The sequence below is a fragment of the Pinus tabuliformis genome, chromosome 1_2 (genome assembly GCF_031772625.1).
Source record: "Pinus tabuliformis cultivar Carrire ecotype Pingquan chromosome 1_2, CPIR1, whole genome shotgun sequence".
NCBI lineage: Eukaryota > Viridiplantae > Streptophyta > Pinopsida > Pinales > Pinaceae > Pinus > Pinus tabuliformis.
The window spans coordinates 207,345,780-207,355,518 of record NC_142298.1 but is presented as its reverse complement, the minus strand read 5'-3'; positions in this window follow the sequence as shown (position 1 = coordinate 207,355,518).

Genomic DNA, 9,739 nt, shown 5'->3' with positions numbered 1-9,739 from the left:
GGCTTTTTCTACGATTAATATTATTGTATGAGAGTTTGCATCCACTTTTTAATGCGATGATTCCAGAAGAACCCCATAGAATCAAACATTTCAATTAAATAAAAACTCAATTCAAAACCCATCTCCAGTATCTGACAAAAAACGGTGTTAAACAACTGAAAAAAAAGAAAAAAAAAAAGAAAAAAAAAAGAAAAAAAAAGAAAAGAAAAAGAAAAGAACACAACACCAGAGAAATGAAAAACCAGAGAGATCTATGTATCAAAGAAGATGCCCAAGAAATCGAAATAAAACCACAAAAGTCAAAGTATAAAACCAAGGTTTATGCCACCACATGAAACAACATACATTTCAATCTCTTGTGATGAGAAAAATAAACCCATGTCCGACATGCACCTGGAAGCTTCGAAGTTCAAGGCTACATGTCGATTTGCTACATGTAGGATGTGATTGTAATGTTTTTTTTTTTTTTTTGTTCATTAAATCATTTACATCGAAGTTTTCTGCATAAAATGTCTATAGGCCCTAAGAGTTGAACCTAGCTCTAATACCATATGTAACAACCCCGAAATAAAAACATGTAATTAATTAGATTAATCATGCGATTTATAATCAACACACAATTTATCAACTAATTAACATCAAATTTCAAAATTATGAGTAGAGACAACTTACCTGTGGTGATGATGTTTCTCACTTGTGATTTCGGGGTGAACACTAGTTAAATTCTGCTAATTGCGACAAAGTCTTGGGGACGACTCTCCACCCAACCGTAGGCTCAATTGCACAAAATCTTGCTACAACTGGTCATGCCCGAGCCCTCAATCAACGTACCACTGCTAGGGAATCCTTTGTCTCACAACACTATTCTTCCAAGAGAATGGATGATGGAATCATGGAATGATGGAATGCCTCTCACCTTCCTCACCATCTATTAAACAGAGGAAACATTGGAAGGGCAACCACATGCACACACTCCATGTGTCAACATGCAACTTTACGGCTTTCTTGTTTTATTTCTTTTGTTTTTACTTTTTGATAGCTTTACTGGTTTTTACTGCTTTCTTGTTTTATTTCTTTTGTTTTTACTTTTTGATAGCTTTACTGATTTTTACTATTTTTTTGTTTATTTTTATTTAGATTTATTTTGAGCTTTAGTATTGTTATTTATTATTTATTTACTATTACTATTTTTTATTTATTTATTGTTTATTATTTATTTTTTTGTATTTTAATATTATATTATATTATTTATTATGTATTATTATTATTTATTATTTATTATTAAGGGACATTACACTTTACTCCATGCTATCTATATAACCATACATTAAAATTAAAATCCATTGAATAGGTTTCCATTCTCATCTTCCTTAATAAATAACCTGATTCTGTAACAATTGTGGTGGAAATGCCATGTAATAAAAGTCAATCAAGGCAAAATAATAACCACGGTTGATGGGACACTTATTCCAAACTGAATGTTGGGCAAGACATCCTAGTGTGGGTGTTCATTTGGTTTATTGTGGCTAAGGAAATGGCTAAGGCTTTGGAAAGGGAAAATGACATTTTTGGCACATTTATTTACGAAAATAATGGAAATTAGGAGAAAAGGAAGGTGAAAGGTCATAGGTTGGATGTGAGGAGGAAAATGAAGAAAAATAATGGAAAATGAAGAAAATAGAGGCCTAATTGATAAAAAGGCTTATGAGGATCAGTTGGTAGCCTTTTGTCAATTCAATTTTATAGCTCTCTCATTATTCTCTCTCTCTCACATTCTTGGACACTTACAATTTTCTTGGATCACTTTGGCATTGGATCAAGAAAGGAAAAGAAGGCAAGAGGAAGTAGAGATCAAGCAAGGAAGAGCAGGATCAAGCAACTACAACATGATTCTTTGCAGGTATCGATTTGCATGTGTGTTTTCCTTAGTAGATTTTACATGCACAATATTTCATGTGGTTATTTTGTTGTTATGGCATGGGTTTTTCTAGGGGTGACAGTTTTTTCAGCCTAGCCTTTCCATTTATGGATAACCATGGTGTGATTGGGTTCTCATGTTTTGGTTGAGCTGGATTTCTAGATGGATTTGAAGCTGAGTGAAGTCAATCTTCGAATTATAGAACACATGGCCTAGTGACCACTGAACCAGGTTGTGGGTTGCAGTAAAGCCATATTTTGTGTTGCCTCAGTGGGCCTAAGAATCCTCAACCGATGAATGACGGGCAATATGGTAAATCCTAGAGGTGGTTGCCCTTGATTAGGCCTAGGAATCCTTGTCGGTGAATAGCGGGATATACGGTAAAGCCTAGAGGGTGGTGTCTTGGTTTAGGGCCTAGTGATCCCTGGATCTGACTATGGATTGCGGTAAAGCCTGAGAGACTAGTAGACATCAAAATTCCTCACGATGTAGGTGGAGAAATACAGTGGCATCCATGCTTGTTTTGGCCTATTCATCTGGTGGAGATCATGGTAAAGCATATTATTACTTGTTTATTGTGTTGGCCTAGTGATCTGGGATGGATTATAGTAAAGCCTAGTTTCTATTGATGAGGGTGAGGTGGTTTAGCCTCATGATGCCCTAGTTGGTTATTTTGGTTTAAGTCCCACATTCATGCTTGGAATATGGTACTGGGTGAATGGATGAAGAGAGATTTGGCTCAACCATTCTATGGTCGGGTAGAACGTGGTAGTCCCATCCCGGTTTGGATTTTGAATTCATTATTAAGAGGTTCTTTCCTTGCTATCTTATGTATAAATGTACTGGTTTATATGTGCATTCTATGGTTGATGTATCCTTCATATTTCTATTGTTATTATGTTGGTTATAAGCATGTATTATGACAGTGATGATGTATGGTTTTCCTCATGTTTTGATTTGTAAATGAATGAACAATGTATCTATGACCTAATAGATGATAATGCAACTAATGATATAAGGGAACAATGCTTCTTAGCGATTCTCAAATAAGTATGAGACCCCTATGCTCAGATCTATTGTTTACTCATGTAGATTACATATTTGTGATATGTTTGACGAAATGCTTGTCATGGTTAGTAGGGGTCTAGTCAAAGGCTTGTTCAAGTAATTGCATTTGTATCATCATTCCCTTGTTATCTTTATCTTATGAAGGTGTCATTTAGTTCTGGGCAGTGACCTGGGCCTTGGGCCTGAAAAAGTGGCTCAAATCTCGGGGATGTTGCACAACACTGAGCAAAATTATCTCTGGACACTGACATAACATGCTGTGAGAGCATCTAGAGCCCTCTGGATGCATGCATGTCTATATCATGGGAGCGCCTGGGGTTTAATCGGTCTAAACTTAGTGGGACCTAGGGGTTGGTTACCTGAGAGGTTGGGAAGGTTCTTGGGAGTCCTCTTACTAATGTGGAAGGTCTGTATGTTGTGTTTCCTTTGATTCCACTTCCTCAAGGTCACACAGAAGGTTAAATCCATTCATAGTAGCCTCTCGTCACATGTTTACCCTGACTGGCCGGTTACTCTGGTGGATGTGGGAGGAGGGTGTTACTGAGTGGTATCAGAGCATGGTTCACCCCTCATACTGGATGGGCGATCTGCATTGGTCATGAATTCATGTCGGTTGCACATGTGTTAATTATCTGTGTGGTTTATATGCTTGTTGCATATGCATGGTTTCGGTCATGGTTGTAGTGATGTCGCCATGTGAATGAGGTTGTTGTTGTTGTGAGGTGTGTTATCATGAGTGTATGATTGGTTACATGTTGTTTATGCTTATGCATCGTCAGTGTACATTGGTATGGTTGTTGTTGTCATGCATGACATCATGTTATGAGTTTTTGATATGGTCATGCATGAGGTCATGGTATGTGTTGTTGATATGGTCATGCATTGATGACTGGACTCCATCTAGAATGATGTTTATGTGTTGATATACTTAATTCTTCTATGTATATATGTTTTTATGATTATGTTATACATGTATCACACTAATTGGTTGATCTCAAAGACGAGATATCCTCCCCAAATTTTTCTAAGGTACATTGGTTTATTGTGATTTGGTTTAGCTGACAAGTATGCCTTGTAGGAAAGATATCAAAATGGATAGCAAGATGGTAGACTACAAAGATTCTCCCTATGAATCAGATGAGCAATGTGGTGTTGGGCACTCTTATGAATTAGTAGACACATTCAGAAGCTTAAAGGAAGAAATAAGGAGATGTAAGGTGGACAATGACAAAATCATGCAAGCATAAGAGAAACAAGCTGGGGTTAATGCAATACTTCTTCAAAGTTTGTTAGGATTGCAACACAAGGGCTGCTTCAGATCAGCCATGGATAGGAGGAAAAAACTAATGGGGCATATAGCAGTAGGCCTCATGGTGGTTACATGTCGAATAGAGATGACATGGTTGGAGATGCAGATTTTTGGATACTCCAGATAGGACATGTGATGGGTACAAGCATTATTCTAGTTTTGGTTCTGACATGCAACATGATCGTCATCATTATCATCCTTACAGGAGGAGTGATAGCGGATAATTACTTGATGAGTTGAAGAAAGAAAATCCACCTACTTTTGATGGAGACTTGAAGAAACCAGAAGATGCAGAGGCTTGGATACTTGGGATAAACAAATTATTTGAGTTGCATGAGTACACAAAAAACATCAAGGCCATAATTTCTATCTTCAGTATGAAATTAAAGCACATATATGGTGGGAAGATGTGAATCAGGTCAGATACATTAGGATGAAGTACTTGAGTTGGCATGAGTTCAAGAGGCTTTTCAGGAAGAAGTACTTGTCAGAAAGGTACTATGACAGTAAGGCCAAAGAATTCTATGAGCTAAAGATGGGATCGATGACAGATGAGGAGTATACGACCAATTTCCTGGAGCTATTAAGGTATGTACCATATCTTAAAGATGAGAAGGCTAAAGTTCAACAATTTGTCAGTGGTTTTCCATTAGCATTTAGAGATCGGATTGAGTATGATGAGCCTCAGTCACTTGAGGAAGTTATTGGGAAATTGAAGCATTGCTATGAACAATCAAATCATAAGAATGAATCTCAACGAGGATGGAAAGGGAAGGATAAAGATACAGGTAAGGGTAAATGGAACCTGAAAGGAACAAGGCCTCATAATGCAGAAGAGAAGGAAAATGTGGCACCACAAAAGAAGCTCAATGTATTTAGACAGGGACATGGATCACAACAACAACATATAGGTGATGGTCCTCAATGATTGGAGTGTTTTACATGCGGTAAAGAACACCTTAAGAGAGATTGTCCACAAAATCAATGTGGTAGGCCTTAGATATATAATGCACATGAGGCGCAAAATTTTGGGGATGTTGGTCAGAGAATTCCTCGTATCTATGCAACACTGGATAATAGACAGGCAAACCATCATGCATCTATCATTGAGATGGACAGTAAGATTTTTGATCAAGTGGTTTCTATTTTGATTGACCCTAGATTTAATTATAGTTATGTTAGTCCTCACTTGGTGGATAAGTGTGGTTTGAATAAATAAGTGCATGCATAATCTTGGTTAGTGCAGTTGGCTACAAGTACAAATAAGTGAGTTCATCATTGGGTAAGAGCTTGTGCATTTGAATATATTTCCATTGGGATCATATAGTATGTTGTTGGGCATAGATTGGTTGTACCTTCATAGAACCAAGGTAGATTGTTATGACAAAGCCATTGGGTGCTTGGATGATAATGGTGAACCAAGAGTCTTATAGGGAAAGGAGAAAGCCACACCAGTTAGGATGGCGACAACTATGCAGGCAAAGCGCAGTCACAGAAAAGGGTGTGTGTTATTTGCCATACATATCTCTAGTCACAAAGGTAAGGAAGTTGAGGATGCAAATGTTTTGAGCAGGTACTAGTTCTACAATAGTTTCAGGATGTGTTTCCCAAAGAGATTTCATAGTTTTCACCTCACGGGGAAGTAGAATTTTCTATTGAGTTAGTGTCAGGGGCAACTCCAACATCAAAAGCACCTTACAGGATGAGCACACCTGAGTTAGTAGAGTTGAAGTTGTAGTTGACGGAATGTTGGACAAGGGATACATTAGGCCAAGTGTATCACCTTGGGGTGCACAATTATTGTTTGTGAAGAGGAAGGATGGTACTCTCAAGCTATGCATTGACTACAGGCAGTTGAACAAAGTGACCATCAAGAACAAGTATCTATTGTTGAGGATTGATGACTTGTTCGATCAGTTGAAGGGAGAAATAGTTTTCTTAAAGATTAACCTGAGATCTCGATACCATCAGGTACACATCAAGGAAGAGGACATTTACAAGAAAAATTTATAGACCAGGTATGGGCATTATGAGTTTGTTGTAGTTCCATTCGGTTTGACTCATGCTCCAGCTACCTTTATGTGCTTGATGAATAGTGTGTTGCGTCCATATTTGAACAAGTTTGTTATTGTGTTCATTGATGACATATTGGTATATTCTTAAAATAAAGAAGAGCATGCCAAGCATTTGGCAGCAATGCTGGGATTTTTTAGAGAGCATCAATTGTATGCTAAGCTCAACAAATGTAGTTTATTTCAGATGAGGTACGTTACTTGGGACATGTTGTCTCCAAGGAGAGCATAACAGTGGATCCAAAGAATATAAGAGCTATCATGGAGTGGGCAAATCCTAGGAATGTAGATGAGGTGAGATCCTTAATGGGATTGGCAGGTTATTACAGGAGGTTCATTAGGAACTTATCGCATATTTCTTATCATATTACATCATTGCAAAGGAAAGGTAAGAAGTTTGAATGGACAGAGGAGTGTGAAGGCCAGTTTTGTGCAGCTTAAGCAGTTGCTAACATGTGCACCAATGTTAAACATTGCAAATCTAGACAAATAATTTGCAGTATGTACAAATGCTTGCAAGAGAGGACTTGGTGGAGTCCTTATGCAAGAAGGATAGGTAGTGTGCTATGAATCACAAAAACTGAATGAGCATGAGCAGAACTACCCCACACTTGATCTTGAATTGGTAGTGATCATACATGCATTGAAGATGTGGAGGCACTATCTTCTTGGTAGGAGGTTTATATTGATGAGTGATCATAGTGGGTTGAGATACTTGTTTGACCAGCCAAATCTGAATGCCAGACAAGCTAGATGGTTGGCCAAGATCATTGAGTTTGATTTTGAGATCAGGTACATCAAAGGAAAGGAGAACATGGTCTCATATGCTCTTAGCAGGTGGATACAGGTAAATCATATAACAACTATGAGTTCCTATGGGACATATCACAATATCAGATCTTGCAGGCAAGCCAACAGGATGTAAGGAATACAAATATTGTGCATAGGTTGTAGAAGATTATAGGTACAGGTACAGGTACAGGTGCAGGTACAGGTAGTAATATAGGTATAGGTGCATAGGATGTGGATTATCGTCTTACAACAAATGGATTGGTTAGGTTTAGAGATAGGGTATATGTGCCAGAAAACAGTGAGCTCAAGAAGGTGATCTTGAGGGAGTTTCATGCGAAACCATATTCAAGTCACCCAGGCTATTAAAAGACATTGACTGCAGTGAAGAAATTCTATCATTGGTCAAATCTAAAGAAGGATGTAACAGAGTTTGTGGCTAGGTGTTTTGATTGTCAGTATGTGAAGGTAGAATGTAAGCACACATGTGGATTGCTACAGCCGATTGCGATTCCATAATGGAAATGGGAGGTCATTTCCATGGACTTTATCACAGGATTGTCGAGGATAGTGAGACAACATGATTTCATCATAGTTGTTGTGTACATGTTGACAAAGGTAGCACACTTCATTCCAGTGAAGTCTACATTCTCAACGAGTGATGTAGCGCAAGTCTTCATCAGGGACATGGTCAGATTGTATGGAGTTCCAAAGAAGATCATGTTAGATAAGGATGCAAAGTTCACTTCCAAGTTTTGGAAGGATTTGTTTACAGGTTTGGGCACAAAGTTGGCCTTCAGTACAACTTATCATCTGCAGATAGATGGCAGACTGAGAGGGTCAGCAAGGTATTGGAGGACAGGTTGAGGATGTACATGATGCATCGACAACAAAAGTGGGAATAGTACCTTCCATTGGTAGAGTTCACTTACAACAATGGGTATTAGGAATATTTGCATATGAATCTGTTTGAGGCATTGTATGAGCAGAGTTGCAATACTCCCATCAGTTGGAGTGATCCAGTTAACTGGGTGTTGATTGGACCAAACATGTTAACAAAAATGGAACAGGAAATGCAGGTAATAAAGAAAAATTTGAAAGCAGCAGAGGATAGGCAAAAGAGATATGCAGATTTGATCATGTTATTAAAGGAGTTCCAGGTTGGGGAACAAGTGTACTTGTGCCTCAAACCGAAGAAGATTTCCTTGTCATTACTTAAGAAGTATGTTAAAGATGTTGATCATGTGATTGACTGGTCTATATTGCAGGTGGATCCAAATGGAGAATTCTACTCGGAGCCTCAGTGTATATTGCATAAAAAGGTGTTCATGCTACGGAACCAAGCAATCGAGCAGGTTAAAGTGCAGTGGAAGTACTTTGGGCCCGATGAAGCTCCATGGGAGATGGTGGATCAGATGCTAGCTATGTATCCTTCTTTGTTTGCTGGGTGAGGCAAAACAGTTTTGGTATGATGTTTGGTATATATTTTGGGTGATGTTTTGATATATGTACATATGTATGTGGATGTAAATACTTCATCGAGCTATGTTATAAAGCTCTGTTAGGTCCCTATACTACTAGTGTAACCCCTTATTTTTATTAGTACAACCCCCTTATTATATTGTTGTGCCCATGTAGTCCCCATATTGTTATTATTATGCCCTTACATTATTATTGTTATGTCGTCTCTGATTATATTATGACCCCTTAGACTCTAATATATAGAAAGGAGGTCTTGTCATTTGTATCATCAAAGAATTGTTCATTTGTGTAATGTAAAGGAGGTTTCCCCCTCGAAGAGGCTTATTTTTAAGGCGTTTATCTATCTTTTCTATCTTTTTGTGAGCTGGTTTCATAACATTTGGTATCAGAGCTTTGGATTCTAGGGTTTCGATGCTCCAAACAAGTCATCGTGGTATTTGTGCTATAACATTTTTCTGCGACGTTTCAGAAGCTAAAAAAAGAACCCATTTGAGAAGACATCTCGCTGAACCTCGGGTCCAAATTTCAGATCTTGTATCTGTTAAGAAATTGACTATATAACTTAAATAATTACTGGAAGGAATAAATATAAAAATAACCACGAACAACCATAAACACATAAACACACATGTTTATCTGGGAAAACCCCAAATCCGGGGAAAAACCCAACCTAATGATATCTCATTAGCATTGGCCAAATTCTGGCCAATCCGACCAAGTGAGCCTTCACCGCTCACCTCCAAGCCTACATTACAATGAAGTCCTTCCAGCCTTTTATAAGCTCCATTACATATAATACCATGGGTAGAATACTATGGGTGCACAATACCATGTACCCCAGAACCATCACTGTTTAACTTGGTCAACTTTGACTCTATCCCGAGTCAAGTTTACTTAACAATTCCCCCCTTAAACTTGACTTGGGGTTCCTTGACTAACTCCAGCCAAACCTGCTAAGTGAGACAATCCCGCTCACTCTAGCCCTTACCCCCCTCAGAGTTTTTTTTTTACCTGGGGTATTATTAACCCGACATCCCCCCTATCACCTAGGTCTAATCAGACTTCACTAGTGATTACCCAAGGGTACACATGCCTTACCAG